Source organism: Lepeophtheirus salmonis, chromosome 1, assembly GCF_016086655.4.
Source record: "Lepeophtheirus salmonis chromosome 1, UVic_Lsal_1.4, whole genome shotgun sequence".
NCBI classification, from domain to species: domain Eukaryota; kingdom Metazoa; phylum Arthropoda; class Copepoda; order Siphonostomatoida; family Caligidae; genus Lepeophtheirus; species Lepeophtheirus salmonis.
Genome location: NC_052131.2, coordinates 43,873,711 through 43,890,994, shown reverse-complemented (window position 1 = coordinate 43,890,994; position 17,284 = coordinate 43,873,711). Strand labels below are relative to the sequence as shown.

The 17,284-nt window shown below is 31.4% G+C and overlaps 1 long non-coding RNA gene across 1 annotated transcript; it reads left to right on the top strand.

Moving 5' to 3' along the window:
- Positions 1 to 4,349: 4,349 nt before the first annotated feature.
- Positions 4,350 to 6,433, top strand: LOC121129331 (uncharacterized). The gene is made up of 2 exons (XR_011783823.1): positions 4,350 to 4,578; positions 6,205 to 6,433. It is a non-coding gene; the product is annotated as an uncharacterized lncRNA (long non-coding RNA).
- The last annotated feature ends 10,851 nt before the right edge of the window (positions 6,434 to 17,284 follow it).

The following is a 17,284-nucleotide window of genomic DNA, read 5'->3' as shown; positions in this document are numbered from 1 at the left end:
AAATTTTTTTTGTCTCCAGATGTCATTATTACTCTTTAATTCTTGAGGTGAGAACAAATTTTAAGAATTGAGTATCCCATGAATATTATTAAAATAAAGTTTTCTATGTTCGTCCACGTGCAATACTACTAGATTTGTCGATTATTTTTTTAGTATCTGTTATTCCAAATTAAGTCAATTTAGTTTTTTAACCTAATTCTAAAATAACCAATTTCAATATTTATGCGAGTAATTTGAGATCAAACATATGTGGCTACCAAGGTAACTAGAAATACAAGGTTAGTCAATAATATACATTGAGCCAGCACTCCTTTTCAAATTATTGTACTGTACCGACCGCTAGTCAACCTAACTAGAAGGATTGTTTTTTGACGTCAGAGTCGATAATAATATATTGTTTAGTCATCGTTTTAATAGTAATTAGTAATAAATTACGATTATATTAAATTTAAATATTATATTATTCTTTTCAAAAATCTTGAACCATGAGAAAAACCTCTGTCGATCCCAAGCGAAAGGGAATAAAAAAGAAAAGAAAGGATTTTGTCGATTCCATTTTGAATGCAAATGAAGAAATAGTTCCAATTCCCAATTATTTTGCAAGGGCCATTGTTCCTGATGTTCAGCTTAAATTTGTAGAAGCCTCCGTTCAAACGCCCTTGGAACTAGTTGACACATCGTTTCGTAGGAAAGTAAAAATATACTACTCGTTCACTCAAACATATACAGCGAAAACGACCAATTCATACAGCCAAGCGTACGGATCCCTGACTATAAAAATAACTAGATCAACCATGACAAAAGAAGATCCCCTGACTCAAAAACTCAAGTCTCTTAGGGAAAAAATCAGTAACTTCAGGAAACTGTTAAGATCCTCCAATCAGAGAACAAGAAGCTAAAATCTAGATCATATTTTCAAGAGTCAATGAAAGGAGAACTTTATTTTTTTTTTTACTAAAGTTCAAAGTAAACTAATTGTGAGCGGGAATAGGTCTGGTAGATGGGAATAAAGAGGATATTATTCAAGGATTGGTACTCAAGTACATATCTCTCCTCAAAAGCTTACAGAGACGTTCAGTCCAGTGGCTTTCTTCCGGTTCCTTGCGTATCAACATTAAAAAGGTGGATCCGAAATTTTAAAACAATGCCTGGTGTTCAATCTAACATTATTGAAATTATCTCTCAACAATTAAAATCAGCAGAAATATTATATTTCGGGACGGATTAACATCAGGATCGATCGTAGTCCTAAGCTATCAGAGGCCATTGTTTCAATTGGATAACCAAACAAACTTTTTTTTTAGTATTCTACATGGGAATTTATACATTAATATATGATCATACGTCCAGCTTACCTATCCATGATGATATCAACTAATGAGAAGTTCCATTTTATAACTCCAGTAATTCATTTTGTATCAGTGTGATTCAATCATCAACTCCTGAACATTTACATAACCAACAAAAAAGTTATCATTTCATTAAATATATTAAAAACGCGAGGAAACAGTTTCTTGCTTTTAGATTTATGATGATTATTTTGGTATTAATGAAATTCCAATCAGTTAGATCTATGTATAATATTGAAGGCCTTGGATAAACCGGGTTAATAAAATCGTATGTCCTAGCATTGTTTTAATATATTTACTTAAAAAATTATTTCATATCGTGGCGGAATGTATGTGGAACTCTTCATATCGGAACACAAATTGAGCTCACAAGTTCAACACTTTTAGAGATAGAGTCCAAAAAATTGTTAAGTTTGTGGTTATTTTTTCATTTTGCTGTCGTGTATACTTAACCAATAATTACTAAAGTAATCCATTGCCTAAGTATAAGTTACATTATATAAATATGTACCAGTTTTTATTTTTTTTAAACATTTGCTTCATTGACGTTTTATAGTCAAGTAGTACAATATATTTCTTGGTATTACGACCATTTAAGGAATAAATTATTTTTACCATAATTAGTCAATTCATTGAAAAAAATCCGATGGTCTTTCCCGATATCATGAAAATTTGTATTGATACTATTTCGATACAATATTTTATTTTCGCAGGTAAATAATATTACTCTTATTTTATGTCTCGAATTTAAGTTATATTCATTCGAGGATTGATAAGTCCTTGGAAGCAACCCATTTTCTTCGACTATGATTGTCCGATAACAAAGGAGCTACTTTTCAATGTTATTTTAGAATTGGAAAATAATGGGATTCATATGATTGGATTGGTTTCTGATATGGGACCCAAAAATATCCGCCTTTGGACAGAATTAGGATTATCTACTGATAAACATATTTTACTAATCCATTCAACAAGGACAAACGAATAAATGCGTTTGCAGATTTCCTTCAGTTACTGAAATTACTCAGAAATCCTTTCAATGATCAGGGCTAACTATTTCAACAAAGTCGATGATAGCGTTATATAAATATTTAAAAAAATGAAATTCAGCTTGCCTTGAAATATTTTTTTCGAGAATGATATATATTGGTCGAAGTAACTCTCATCTTAATGTTGAAGAATCAATAGATCGATTTCGTATTATTGTAATCAGTGGCTCTGAAAAGATTATTGTTGAAAATGCTCCAGTTAATTTTATAAATGACGATCACTCTCATTTCATGATTCAACAAGTCACAGGAAGTATATTGGATGAAAAAGATTTAAGAGAAAATCATGAATCTATAACATAGGAAACGTTCGAAGTCATTGAAGATTTTGATTTTTACAATTTTTTTTTTTTTTTTTTTTTTTTTTTTTTTTTTTTTTGAAGAACAAGAAGAACACAAGGACCCAGAATCTGGTAGTGAAAATGAAAATATAAACTACAATGTAAGAGATTTGACAAGTATTCCCAACAAAATCAACTCTCAGGAAGAAGGATTTATATACGTTGTGGGTTACGTGGCCAAAAATCTCCACCCAAATTCCCAACATTAGGAATCCATACCTCATATCTTAATGTTCCGCCTAGTCCATCGCTACAAACTTTATCAAGAGGGGATTAATTCAACCATTTAAAGAATTTATAAGCTTTTCAAAGAAAATGGAAGACGAATTTAATCAATTCCACGGCGGCTATGTCGATACATAACCATTTGTTATGGATATTTTAATAAAAATTATTCAAAGTAAATACACAAATGAACCTCCTGAAGTTATAAAAAAATTTATACGTACTCGAACATTTATTCAACTAAAATATGTTAATAAAGTAAACAAGCGCTGTATAAAAAATAAATTAGCTAGGAAAATAAGAAAGATGACTCATTTTGTCTGGTAACTTTTAAGGTAATTAAATTTGAAATTTTTATCTAATTCTAATTTATTTTTTGATGCAAGTTTTGATGTAATTTATGTATTTTTTATGTTTTCTAAATATAAATAATTTCCCTCTATAATATTTTATTTTTAAGGTATATTTAGTTTTAAAAACTGAAAAACATTTTATTCTTAATTATTACTTCATAATTATGCGTGAATTCAATCAATGAATTTAATAGAATATCGATTAATACGTCACACTTCATCGACAGAGGGAAAAAAAGGAAAACGCGTGGTGGAAGATACACATTAGTCCAAATATGCTTAATTGACATACCTTGTATTTATAGTTACCTTGCTACTACATCATATCTAAATACGTAAAAAACGGTGATTTTTTAAAGATTCAAATCGATATCTTCTAATTTCAAATTTTTCATAATTTAGTACCAATAAAATGAAGTCATAAAAGTGTTTGTATTAGGGTTGGGTTGTATTGGCCTTTTACAAAGCATTAAGGAGCGGGATCAGGATGTTTAGAGCAATGGAAACAAAATCATCATTCTTTCTCTTAATAATAATTTTAAGGAAAATGCTTTTTCAATTGAAAAATAAAACGACTCGATTGAGTAAGAGCGGAAATGTGCTCCCAAAATGGGATAGTGAACTGCAGCAGTCTTTATATGGGACTTTAAATTGGTCCGGTCTCGTCTTACTCCTGGTAATAGTCCATGGATAACGTTCTATAGTCGAAAATACTCTTTGTATGGTATCATTACTATATCAATTACAATTATGAAATTAAAGTCCACTCTTCGTCATTTTACCGTTCAGTCAAAGCTCAATAAGTACCTTTCGTGCAGGATAATAGTTGCTGCTATTCTTAGATCAGGCTTAATTAAGAAATTATTTTGTTACTCCTATAAGTATAAGAACTACAAGATAAATTTATGAAGAAGTCATTTGTCAAAATTGTTGAATATGACGTCTTTTAGACGTCATAATTTTGGGACGGATCAAACATCCCTAGTCTGTAGCCCTCATAATTCAATTGCTTCGAATGAATTTTCGTCTCAAGTTACACTCTCCATCAAGGAAGAAGAGCGACACATTATTTCAAGAGCCATTGTTGTCAAAACATGAACTTAGTTTTGGTCCTCTTATTGACCATGTGCATGGCTCATGCACGAAGGATTAGTGGCGGCTTTGGGGATTCATTTCTTTCCCGCAAGGAGGATTGTTTGTGTCAATGTATTCCCTTACAGTATAATGACATGTTTGGAATTAAACGAGGAAATTGTGAAAAGTAAGGAGTATTCATTTATAGTCGGTCCGAATTTCTCGGGTCCAGTCCCGTCTTATGACCTGTCCTAAAAATGTCAAAATAAGGAACGTATAAAACCAAAAAAAAAGTTATTCAGTATGTACATATTTAGAGCATTGCACATATTAGGCGTGGTAAAAAGTTTTATATTTTCAATAATTTGTTAGAGAAATGAATATTTTCTGCATAAGTGCAACCGAGTATTACTATATGGCTTTCTGAAAAAGTATTGTTCAATGGTTCTTGTTTGAGCTTGCATCAAAGAAGAACATCTGTATAAAAAAATATGCTATGTTGTACCGTGTTTCTATAATAAAGGCAAAAATACAAGCAAGACAACAAAATATGTCAACAGTTTATTTGGTCGTAGTAGTAAAGAAGAAAAAAAATGAAAGAACGAATCGTCTACTTTGAGATTCTCCCCTTTGGCCTATCTATTTCTTCTGATTCTGCATCAGACCAACACTTGTCAGCACACATCTGAAATCACTCATCAAATGCTCCGGGAGCTTGGTTGGAAGACTTTCATCATGTATTTTGGGCATATTAGTTACTATCTGTTCCTGTCTATTACGAATGATTTTGGAGGTGAAGAATTAGTCTCAACAGAAGCTTGTGAAAATGGACTATCCCATTTTTCTGCAATAGTAAAATGATTTTAATAAAAGAAGAATAATAAAGTTAACCTTAAAATGACAACCATCTTTTATACAAAATAGGGCATATTTGAACTAAATCGGACTAAAGAGAGCCTAAGGTTCAAAACTAAGTATAATAAAACTAGTCTTTCATTTCACTCATTAAGGACACCATGCAACAATTTCCCAAGGAGGCTGAAACCCAAATTTATTTTTGTTATTTAAGCCATAGAGCACGAATACGACAATTAAAAGTTTTAACGTCGACAGTTTAGGCTTTTAAAGCCTTTTTTTTCAAAATCAAGTTTTTTTGCGTATAACTATGATTCAGTTCCATATTTCTTCATGAAAGAACTATTCATATAAAAATCAAAGTAAATCAAAATTGATACAACCATTGAGCATTTGGAAAATGAAATATTTATTACTTTATCTTGATTAAAGTTAATAAAAATTTATATAACCACCAAAAAATCAAGTAAAATGAAAGACCTTACTAATATCATTTTTTTTTCCTCAAGTGCTTTATATCTTAGCTGAAGTCGTAGAATATACTTTATATTTCATTTTTTAAAGAATGCTCGAAAAAGTCGATTTTTATTAACTTTTGGTAGATTAAGTTTTTAATATTTATTAAAAAATTTAGTAAAATAAGCTGGTTAGGTTGTATGAATATGGATTACAATAATATTCCGCGGGAAAAATCAAATTGCATATTAGTTTATAACAAAACTGTAACTGTAAGCGCTCCAAGACTTTCTTTTGTTGTCTAGTGTAATAGGAAAAGTAAAAAGTTTCGAGCTTTTTGGTTGCTTTATTTTCCCAATAAAATTAACATAGTCATGATTATCTTATTTAAATCAAATATGGCTAACGGACTGACAAATAACTGAATCGCTTATATACTTTTTGCCAATAATATACAGTTTTTGTGCCCTCAATCACTTTTAAACTTATTTCTTTCTTAAAGTACGTTTCAGGAAGGAAAGTTTTGCTATGTGGTTGGAGATTCAAAGAGTCCGTGTGTGGATTTGAAGCCCTCAACTCAATTTTTGGGTAAATACATTTCAAAGCATGCTTGTCTCACACCTTATTTGGATACTTTCCTTTGCAAAAAATTTAAATTGCCTAATCTTTCGCCTAAAAACATTCTGAATAATATTCCCATGGATAATAATAAATGACTAACTACCACCTGATTTGGGACTTTTTTTTTCATCGATTTTTGGATGAAAGGTTGCAAGCATAAAAGCTTTTACTTAGACGGATCAAGAGTGCTGTTGTAAAAATGACCTTCATATTTCATAAAAACAGCTGCCGGGTGTATGAAAAGAGTGGGTTTTAATAATAATATTTAATTAATAAAGTTATGAGTTTCTTTTGGGTTGATGAGTTTTATGATAATTAATTTTGGATATAAGTTCAACTATTTGCTACCTATTAATTTTTGGTTGTTGTGATATGTAATACCACACGCGACAACGGACTTATAAGCGAGTATTTAATAGTTTTGTTCACACAGCTTGAGCAGTCTAACAGTTATTTGTGGTTGCAAGATCCAATAAAGATAACATCGTGTTGTAGAATCTAAATTCTGAATAGGTCAATTTCGTCTAGGAATGGAACCGTAACTACGCACAGTAAAACAAAGAGCCAGTATCCATAATAATTGTAAGAGGATTTATATATTTTAAATGAAAACGGATAAAAGTCTAATGGTTTACGAGATATCAGACATTATAGGTGGGATTTTATAGAGGGCACAATCGGAATGTATCCGATTCCTCTGGATTTCAGTAAAAAATATTTATATACACTAATGCATAAGCATACAAAGCAAGTCTCGAAGAAAATTCACTAGGAATAACATAAGTCTATATTTATATTCAGTGCATCAGTACTTATTATAAAACAATCAAACAAACTAATCTAAGTATTTTTAATCATAAATTTAACATAAATTATGCACAATTTTTAAAGTTCACGGGGGGTGGACTGTAGCCCCTTCCCAAATTAAGGAATTTTTTCTCTTTACTAGAAAATTTAACATTTTTTTTTTTTTCAAAAAATGATTTTTGAAACTTTATTTAATTTTTCAAAAAAAAATATTCCGTGAATAAGTGTAGATTTTTTAATTTTTTTTTCAAAAAATTAAAAATTTGAAATTATTTCCAAAAAATTTAATTTTTTGTAATGAATAAATAAATAATTTATGTAATTTTGTATTTTTGTTCGTTTTTGAGAGTCACTTAAGTTTATTAATAAAATGTACCCCCCCCCCTCCCTATAAAAGTTTTACCTAAACGTAAAATCATGGTCATACACTTATTTGAAGAACTATTTCATTATCCTACTTGTTACTGCCAGAGATAAAAACAGAATAAATTATGTTTGGATGGAAACCCCCATAAGTTAGTCAATTTAAATTTCATAAAAAATATACATCTCCAAAGATTTTTGTTTCCTTTTTTAATTTTTAAGTGGGGTTTTTATAGAGGGGGGAGTGTACTTGCAAATAGTCAACCGTATCCTTATATTTTTTCATGACAACATATATATATAACCCCATAAAAGCAAGATCGAGGCAATCAAAGGAAGATACTTCTAACTTGATCATCCATCTCAAGAGATGTTCAAATTCGGATTCCAAAGTCCACAAGGGACGACGGAAGGAGAATCGGGAATGAGATACCAGGATCAAAGCAATACATTCACGATAAATAGAGAATTTGAATATTTCAAAAAGAGCTCACTTAAAAAATACAAAATGGAACAAAAATCCTTGGTGATGCATATTTCTTAAATAGATCTTTCTTTCTTTTTTAAATTGTAGATTGAATATTTTTCTAGAATATAAGCCATGATATTCCTCATGACTATGTATTATGAATAAGCTATAAGAGCTTAAAGAAGAGTGTTGTTTTTGACCCTTTTTTAACCTAAAAATGGAAATATATCGAGTTCATAACAAGATACAGAATCATTAAAGCACTTTTTAATTATAAAAAACACTTTCACATATGTTTTATTAATCTTAATTTTAACTTGGAGATGGTTTAAGGTTAAAAATGACTCTGAACAATAATAGTTCCAAATTATTATATTCCCAAATATTTCAGAATTCAGATACTAAGAGAAAAACTGAGATCAGTTTTGGATTCTGCGCTCAAAGATAAATTCTTTTTTTGGGTTGAATTAATTTTACAAAATGAGTGTTCCCCTGTCTAATTAAAGGATGATGAAGCAGACTAGTTCCACTTTAAGTTTAACATTTTTGGTGCTGTTACAATCAAAGATAAAAAGAACGTATATCAAATGGTAGATACCCAGTGCAATAACAATTTTGCAGTTATAATGTTAGACATGATTCATGTTGAAACTTAAGCTAGTCAATTATTCTGCGGTACTCCCACCAGACTTGGGTTCTGTTCAGCTATGAATAAAAGACTCTCCATGATTGAGGGAGGCATTACTTTTGAGCAATCTTCAAGAACTTTATCGCAGACCTGGATTTTGATTCCAAGCATGGATGAGATGCAGGTCAAGCGTTACGTTCAATCATATGCTTGGATTAGTGGTTCTAGAGTATAATTCTTAACCCAGGAACAACCATAATCAATTCCTTCTGTATCAGAAAGATAATGGTGTTCAACAATTGCTTTCTACATATAAAGACCAATTCGCTTTGGTTGTTTGTCGATAGTTGCTGCAGTGCTAATTTATCCTTGTCCTTAGCTAGAAGACTTTTTCAACGTCAATTGAAATATTACAAATAGGATGGCTTGCATTATAAGAGGATTTCAGGATGTATAATACTTGAAGCCAGGCCAAAGGATATATATCTATAAAGAACTAGAAGAGTAATACGGGCAGTTTTGATCAATTAGTAGCCTTCTTTTATAGTGCCCTAAACAGCTAAAAATCCAGGTCAACAACTGATTATATGTATTAAAAATATCTACTTCAGTCTAGTGTTTGTCATAGTTATTGCAAAATATTTTTTTATTAATATATCTTCATCTAAGAGATTGAAATGTCTTAGTGCTGACCTCGTGAATCATTGCTTTTACCCTCAAGAATGCATAAATTCCACCAGATCTTCTAAGGAATCATCGCATACTTCTACATATATTAACTATGAAGTTCTATAAAACGACAGATTAATCGACTGAAGATCCAGTAAAGAACAGAGAGAGTTCTCATCCACCATCAACTGCTCTTTGATTGAAGTTCATGAGTCTTTTTTTCTCTTTAAGATTAACTCTGCTTCACCTCCTAAGCTAAGAAAACTATTAATATAAAATACTATCGATAAGTGTTCTTGGTTTATGTAATTCAAAAATAACTCATCTCAATCACATTTATATCAATTCAATTTATAAGGTGCATTTTAAGATGTATCCTCTATATGGATAGTTATATAACCTTGGTACATCTCTGATTAGTGACTTCTTTAATACTTGTTAATCTCTTTTGTGATTGGAAAAAGTATAATGGAACATACAGTGAGAATCAAAGAAATTTCTCATTCCCCACCCAAAAAATGCTGTATTGAAACTCTTGTGTTCAATCCCTCTAAAGTCAACTAAGACTTTAAGTAAACTCTTTCCTTGATAAGAGTCCTTTAGTGCCCTTAATGCATATAACGCACGAATTACTACTAAATAGTGTCGATTACAAATTCCATTTATACGCTTAAATTTGTGTTGTTCTGCAAATATGGACAATGATACATCTTGACAACTTAAAGCCTCACTCCCAATTTCCTTAGTACTCGTAAGACTACTTTGCTTTCGGAAAACAAGATCTTCTTTTCCTTTCAAGTTCCTTTCTTCATATTTTGGTCTACGATGCATTATTCTATTATGTTATTACATATAAATAGTTATTGGGAACTTTTAAGTGATTATGTGATTTAAAAAAATATAAGTGTCCCCTTAAATTTAATAGATTTCTATTGTAATATCTGAATTTCGTTGCAATTTACAAGCTTTTTGACTCAAGAATCTTCTTCTAAATAGCTAAATTGCTTGTTAGCGTATATTACTCTCTCGAAGATCTAGGATCTTTACAAAAATAAATAAATTACTAAATGTGTGCCATACGAGCTAATTATTAGTTGTTTGATTGAAGACTATAGGTAGTTGAAATGTATCAAAATAATAGTAGGATTGTTTGAGTATTAATTGAATAAATAAAAATAATTAGAAAATCAATGATATTCTTCCAAATCAACCATAGTCCTCCCAGGACAATAATTATAATAATTTCTAGGCTTGTGAACAGAACACAAAATTGAACGGCGTTCAATGAACGGAACAGATTTTTTTTTTAAACGATGAACGCTAAAAATGAGATTTTAGTGTTTTGTTCGAATAGATGATAGTAATTTCGGAACGGGTGTAGTTGTTTACGGAATAAGTATCCTAGAAACACGACAATGCAAATTCAAGATCAATTTTTGAAATTGGGGAGGGGCCTAAGGACTCCATCCTTGCTGACGCCCCTGATATTAATATTCATGTAAATGTGAATTAACCACTCTAAAAAGTACACAACTATTATTCATGTCCCTTTTACGCAGTAATAATTTAATTTATCTTGTACTCAATGAATCAAACATTCTCACACTCTTTGTTTTTTATTTTTTGGCTGTAATTTTTTGTATGGATCGTAGTGGATATTTGAGTTAGATAATATATTTAAAGTTGCAATCGAGTTTAATAGTATTTCTATTAATTAGTTTAAAAAAATCTATTTATTTTTACGGAAAATATACGAATCATATATTCAAAGGTTCAATCATTTATATTTATAAAATGACAGGCAATATTTAAAAGAGATATTACGGTCAATTTTAGGGATTTAATTCAAATTTCTGGTTCTTTGCTCAGTATCATGTTCAAGAATAGCCCAAAAATATTGATGAAAATCATGTTACCAATACTTTCTTGCATAGAATGCAGGTGAATTTTCGCCTTCACAAGCTTAAACAACTTGAAGCTGATACTCCAAAGTTAAGAAAGGGATCATTAAGAAATTTTTATGAGAAGACAACAAAATACGAGGGCTAAAAATGACATGGAGTGAAAAAATGAAAGGAAGATTCAGAAAAAGTGCTACTGAAAAAGAAGCCTTAGCAATTAAAAAAGAGTAATAAAGGCTAAAGCTTTTTAAAGTCGAAGAGGAAGACAGTCTTTTCACAAATGCTAGTGAAATAGATGTTAACATGTAATATACCGAGTGGTCCATTGAAATCTGAACACTTACTGTTATGTATTTCATATTTCCTTTCATGTTCTTATCTTCTTGTATGTATTATAAGTACTGTATTTTACGTAGTATAAATAGTTATGTATTTTGTAAATAAATTAGAGTATGGTTTTGTATTATAAAGAATACATATGATCTTATAAATAAGTGTAGTCTTACTCCTCCACACCATTCCTTCTTCTCATTTGTCTCTCGGTCATCCTGGATCTCTCCACCTATAAATAAGTTTGTGTCTCTCCCTCATCAAGACGCAACACTTACTAATTTAATAATTAATGAAAGTTGAGTGATTGAAATTAATTCATATTTTGATATATTAAAGCATGAACAATTAATTAGAAACCAAAACAAACCTGAGCTCTCTAGCTTACATACAATTCGAGAGAATGTCACTTGAACGTGATCGACGAATTTCAATTTGTGGTCTCCAAGTAATTGGGCGTCTCCAGTACCATCGTCTACGCCATCAGCCAGTCCCAAAAGTTGTAGAAGAATAAGGGATCTATCAAATTGGCCAAATTGGACCCAGACGAGTTAAAGAACACAGCCCATGCTAATCCTGTTGAGCCTATGCATGAGATCTCGGGATTTTACACAAGGCTGCCCAGAGACCTATGAAAAAAGTAAGTAGAAAGAGCCTAGTGAGGGTGGAGAGACCACTTTTGACATTAAAAATGAAAGAACCCCATCTCCTCCGTTGCAAGACCCTTTTGAAATCTTTATTGACCATCCCCCCCCCCTAAAGCCCTGATGCTAACCCTCTCGACTACACCTTTGGGTGCATGTCGAAAGGAAGGGCTGCAGTGTCCGTCATCCAAACACTGAGACCCTCAAAGCCACTGTCAGCCAGCACTGGGACTATATGACACAGGACTACATCTGCAAGGGGTACAAGGCCTCTGTCGCGTCTAAGGATGGCTACATTAATGATTAAGATAGCTCAGAGACACCTCTATTTATAGTATTAATTTTGTGAAATTTATTGTTAATTAATAAATTATATCTTGTTGAAGTTACAAATTCAAAGTGTTCAGATTTTAATGGAGCACTCGGTAGTAAAAAAGATCTAAAAAAAAAGAAGTAAATAAATTACAAATAGAGGTCTCATTTGCAAGATAATCTTTGAAATTCCTGCCTGAAACTGACCCCCTCTTCAAAATATAAGTGACTGCCCACTAAGAAAAGGAGAGTCAAAACTGCTGATGAATACCCTATTGCACTTAAATCGTTGGGAAATGAACAGATACAACAGAATCTGTCGCCATTGAACAGTTTAAAAATTCCATGATGAAAATATATGGGCTAAAATTGTATTATTTAATATTTTAAGCATCTGATCTGCTAATATTTTATGTATGTACCCATTTAATATTTAACATTTTTCTAGTGCTATAAATCATTTTTAAAAGTTACATACGTAGGATATAAAATGAATGACTTATTTAATTACATACTTATTAATTCATAATTTGATCTTTGATACTTAACGTTTATAAAATAGGCAAAATATAGATTTGAAATCAAATAACTGGTACAGGAAGATTATCAATTTTTTTTTAACCCATGTTATCAGCACCTCAAAGTTTTCATTTGCCCATTCCTCTTACTTACTAGAGTATAACTGCGGTACTCGGAACAGTAACGGTCAAGGAAGGCGATATATAGCTACTCTTGGTAACTGTTATACTCTTTGACGTCACTATTAAAAAGCGTGGTGAAAGTCAAACATCAGCCGTAAAAGCGTTATGGTATAACCTTGTATTTCTATTAATCTTGGCTGAGACATATAAAATGTCCCATGCTGTAGATATGTGTTATGCCACTATCAGCTGTAATTACCAAAATAGTTATTCTGCTTACCATCAGTGTGGCAATTGACCTTGTCTATGGGAAATAATGAGGTCAAGTCGTCGTGGGATGGGTGAGATGCTGACCCACAGAGTAGGATTCAAAGTTGCTTTCATTACATTTGATTTAATGACGGTCACAATTGCAGCCCCTGATTCATATAGATATGTAGTGGTGAAAGGCAACATAAATTTGAGGCCCCTTTTTGACAGAGAGGGTTATTGACAAGCAGCCAGAATGAAGCAAGGTCTTCTTGTGTAGCTGAAGCGCTCTTTTCCGTTCATTTTCCAACACAGTGGATAGAGCAATTAAAAATAAATTAAAACATATTGTGTTCCAAAGTGTAGATCAGGTTACTCCGGAACCCAGAGGTCCGCCATTTTTATTTTACTAGGTCACCTATAAAAAAATGAAACTCTCTTTCATAGTTGGATTAAGGCTACTATTTCTAAGGTAGCATTTAATTATATGACTTCTTAGAGATAACTATTTAATTAATGTATTATAGGTAAACTTTGAAAAAATGTGTCAGTACTAAAAGTTTTTATTAATATTGTAAAAATGTGAACCAAATAAAAATTCAAAGTTATGTAGCAAACATTTTAGAGAAGATGACGTATAAGTTTGAACGAGCAGATTCATAGAAAAATACTAGCTATTATATCCTGCTGTATCTTAACAAAAGAGACTTCTCCATCTAAACTTGAGGGTGTTCAAACTATAGTACTCAAAACTAGGTCAGCTCCGAGAACTACTTCTTTAAGTTGGGATACTAGGTATGAAATAAGTAATTTGAAGCTAAGGCAGACGTTCATAGCTCTTTTCCGGCTACCAATATTTCTTCCGTCTAATCTTTTTAAATCTAATAATTTTTTGAGTAGTAGTCTTTATAGTTTTTTTTTAATGAAGAATCATCCATGGTCACTTCGGCCAACCGTGATTACGGTACAATTCAGCAAGATATTTATATTTACAATAGTCACTAAAGATAGAATAAATTATAAAATAATCTTCAAATTGTGCTCCTCTGAAAGCTATAATTCCCCTTCTGGGAATGGAAGACACACTGATGGTCAATATGCTTCGACTTCACCGAAGATGGTACCTCATGGCACAAAGCCAAGAAAACCCAGAATACCTGGGGAAAAGACTACTCGCCCGATTTGAAACTGTTAGATTTATCTATCCAGGCAAACTTTGAGATCAAGGCATGTGAGAAAGCGGACAAGAGTACAAACAGACTATTATGATTATTGAATAGAAAAAAACCATCACCCCTAAATTTCATTAATTTTAAGCTAACTTAAAGTTGAGTCATTAAAATTGTTTGTTTGTTTTTGATTAACATACATACTATAATATCCCTAAACCAAATTAAAATCATTGTAAGCTGGTGTTTTTAGGCTTTACACATAAATATGAATATGTTTAAAAGTATTTATTTTTTTTACTTTTGAAAAATTAACTCTGTTGTTCAATTTTAAGTTAACTTGATTCCGTATAATGAATCAAATTTGAAGACTCTACAATCTACAACAAGTTTTTTATAGGAGAGGTTTGAATAGATAATAAATTTGTTTCAACTAATAAGCTTAGTTGAAAAAACATGAGCTCTCGGTATGTTAAAAAAGCCGAAAATTAGCATAATGCCTCTGATATGATGCATAATGCCTTTGATATGATGAAGAATGCTTTGGAAAAGAGGAAATTAGCTATAATGACGTTTCATCAGGCTATCTGCCAGGTGCTATGAGGTGGAGGAAATTAATAGAAACCCCACTCCATATCTCGCAAGGATAAAGGCAGGAATTACTTGGCGTAGCATTCCTCAATGCTCCAAACAGGACTTAAACATATCACTCCACAACTCTTGAGTTACTCTTTGTATTTCATGCACTAGTAATACTTTAAAAATGATAGTACCTTTGGAAAATAAAGAAAACTTTTCAGGTTATAATTACAAAAGGAGCAAGAATTCATTTGTCATATTTTTTTAACCTTAAGATATCTACTTCTTTTTCTTTCTTTTTTTCACTTTATTATCTAACGTATAACTGACCATGATTTTTTTTTCTAATATGACGCGCTAAGCAATTGAATTCCAGAGTTTAATGGATGAACGTTAAGTATAAACCCTCATTACTACTTTGTTACAAGCAGTAACACTCAAAAATGAGGCATTGACAAACATACAAACTTGTATGTATAAATACATAATATTATCCTTCAAGGGGTTGTATTGTATTGCTGCAAGTCGGCACTAATCTCGATCGTTTTGCAAACAAACAAATATACAATCTAAGTAAATAACCTAGTCATTCAAGCTGAAATTATTAGAACCTCATCAGAAATTAGGGTGATTTATTAGAAAATCACTATTTAAGAAAATTTGTATTGAGAAATATACTGAAGATTGAAACTTCAAAGAGTCTGATTAGAAAGAAGTGTATAAAACATATTCTCAAGCAAAAATTTGAATTTTTTGTTAAGGAAATTTGAAGAAATAGAGAGCTAGCTGAACTTTTTTCTATAAATAGAGAAAGATAATTTCGAATCATTTTTTTTTATAGAGATAAATAAAGGAAGTCCCTTTTTGGAACCAAGAACAAAAGTGGATATAATAAATAAAATCAGAGCTAGGAAGTTGTTTTTTTTAAATAATCTTAAGGACCTTATGAAAATTATAGGACTTCATACTTGTATTTTCAAAGATAAACTTCATGAAATAAATTTTTCCCTTTTTTGATAAAAGAAAAATCTTATCCCCTCTAAAACATACACAAAATTATACATACATTTATGATTAGTATGTATATGCATTATCCCAATTATTTAGTACATATTTAAAGATAGGCTTATCAAAAAAAACTGACAATTTTTTTAATTTGTAAATTTAATTAATAAAAAGGTTTCGTGAGTAAAACAGAATGAAAAGATCCGACAGTTACATCGTATTTTCCGAGATCCCTAGAGGGCGTCGTTACCTTTATTGCATTAGGCAACCTTACATATAAAAAGAAACCTAAAACAACTCCGCCAGCTGCTTCCTAAGACTGCTCACAGTTCTAACTGGCATTTCCAGAATGCCGGCGATGTCAGAATTGCTTAATTTCATATGATGACTAAGCTTAATCTGAATTACGGCGCACCTTCGATCTCTCTCATTGAACATATCGGCTTTTCTTTGGCACTTAGAGTGATGCTATCGCTACAACTGGTAAACAATAGTTAAAGCCTATGACACGCTGAACATTTTGACACCAAGAGCATCAACTGATTGGTTCTCGAGTAATGTCGTCTTTACTAATCGGCAGATTTTGTCCTCGTACAGGCTTACAAAAACGTTGAATACAGTAACTTACAAATGTTTAAGACCACCTTTGATATTTCACTTTATTCAAAAATAAACGTTTTCTTGACGTATATGAACGCCGGCATATTATAAAAAGCATGGTACGTGTCATGACCAAAGTTAATAATCCTGTAGAGAAAAACGCATACAAGGAGAAGGGGGGGAGAAAGACTTATAATGGTATCATTGTCCAGTGACTAAAATAATAATCATCTTCCTCTATCAAGAACGTTATCAATTACTGCCTTTATTATTCAATATCAATATATAATATTAGTACTGATAGTCGATAGAGAACTGAATAAAATGCTTAAAATAACTGTCTTGATTTCTGGAAATGGAGGCCCAGGAATTTGGAAATACTTACTGAATTAGAACCAGATGACTTATCGGATTTGTCAATATAACTGTGCCTTTAGTCCCCTGTCTAGAATTAAACACCACTCATTATCCTCATCTCATATCAAGAGCATGGATATCCATCTATAAAATCAAGTTAATGATGGATACATCAAGTACGTCTTTAACTCTGATCTCACAAAGATGCTTATTACATGTAATATACCCTTATCCATTG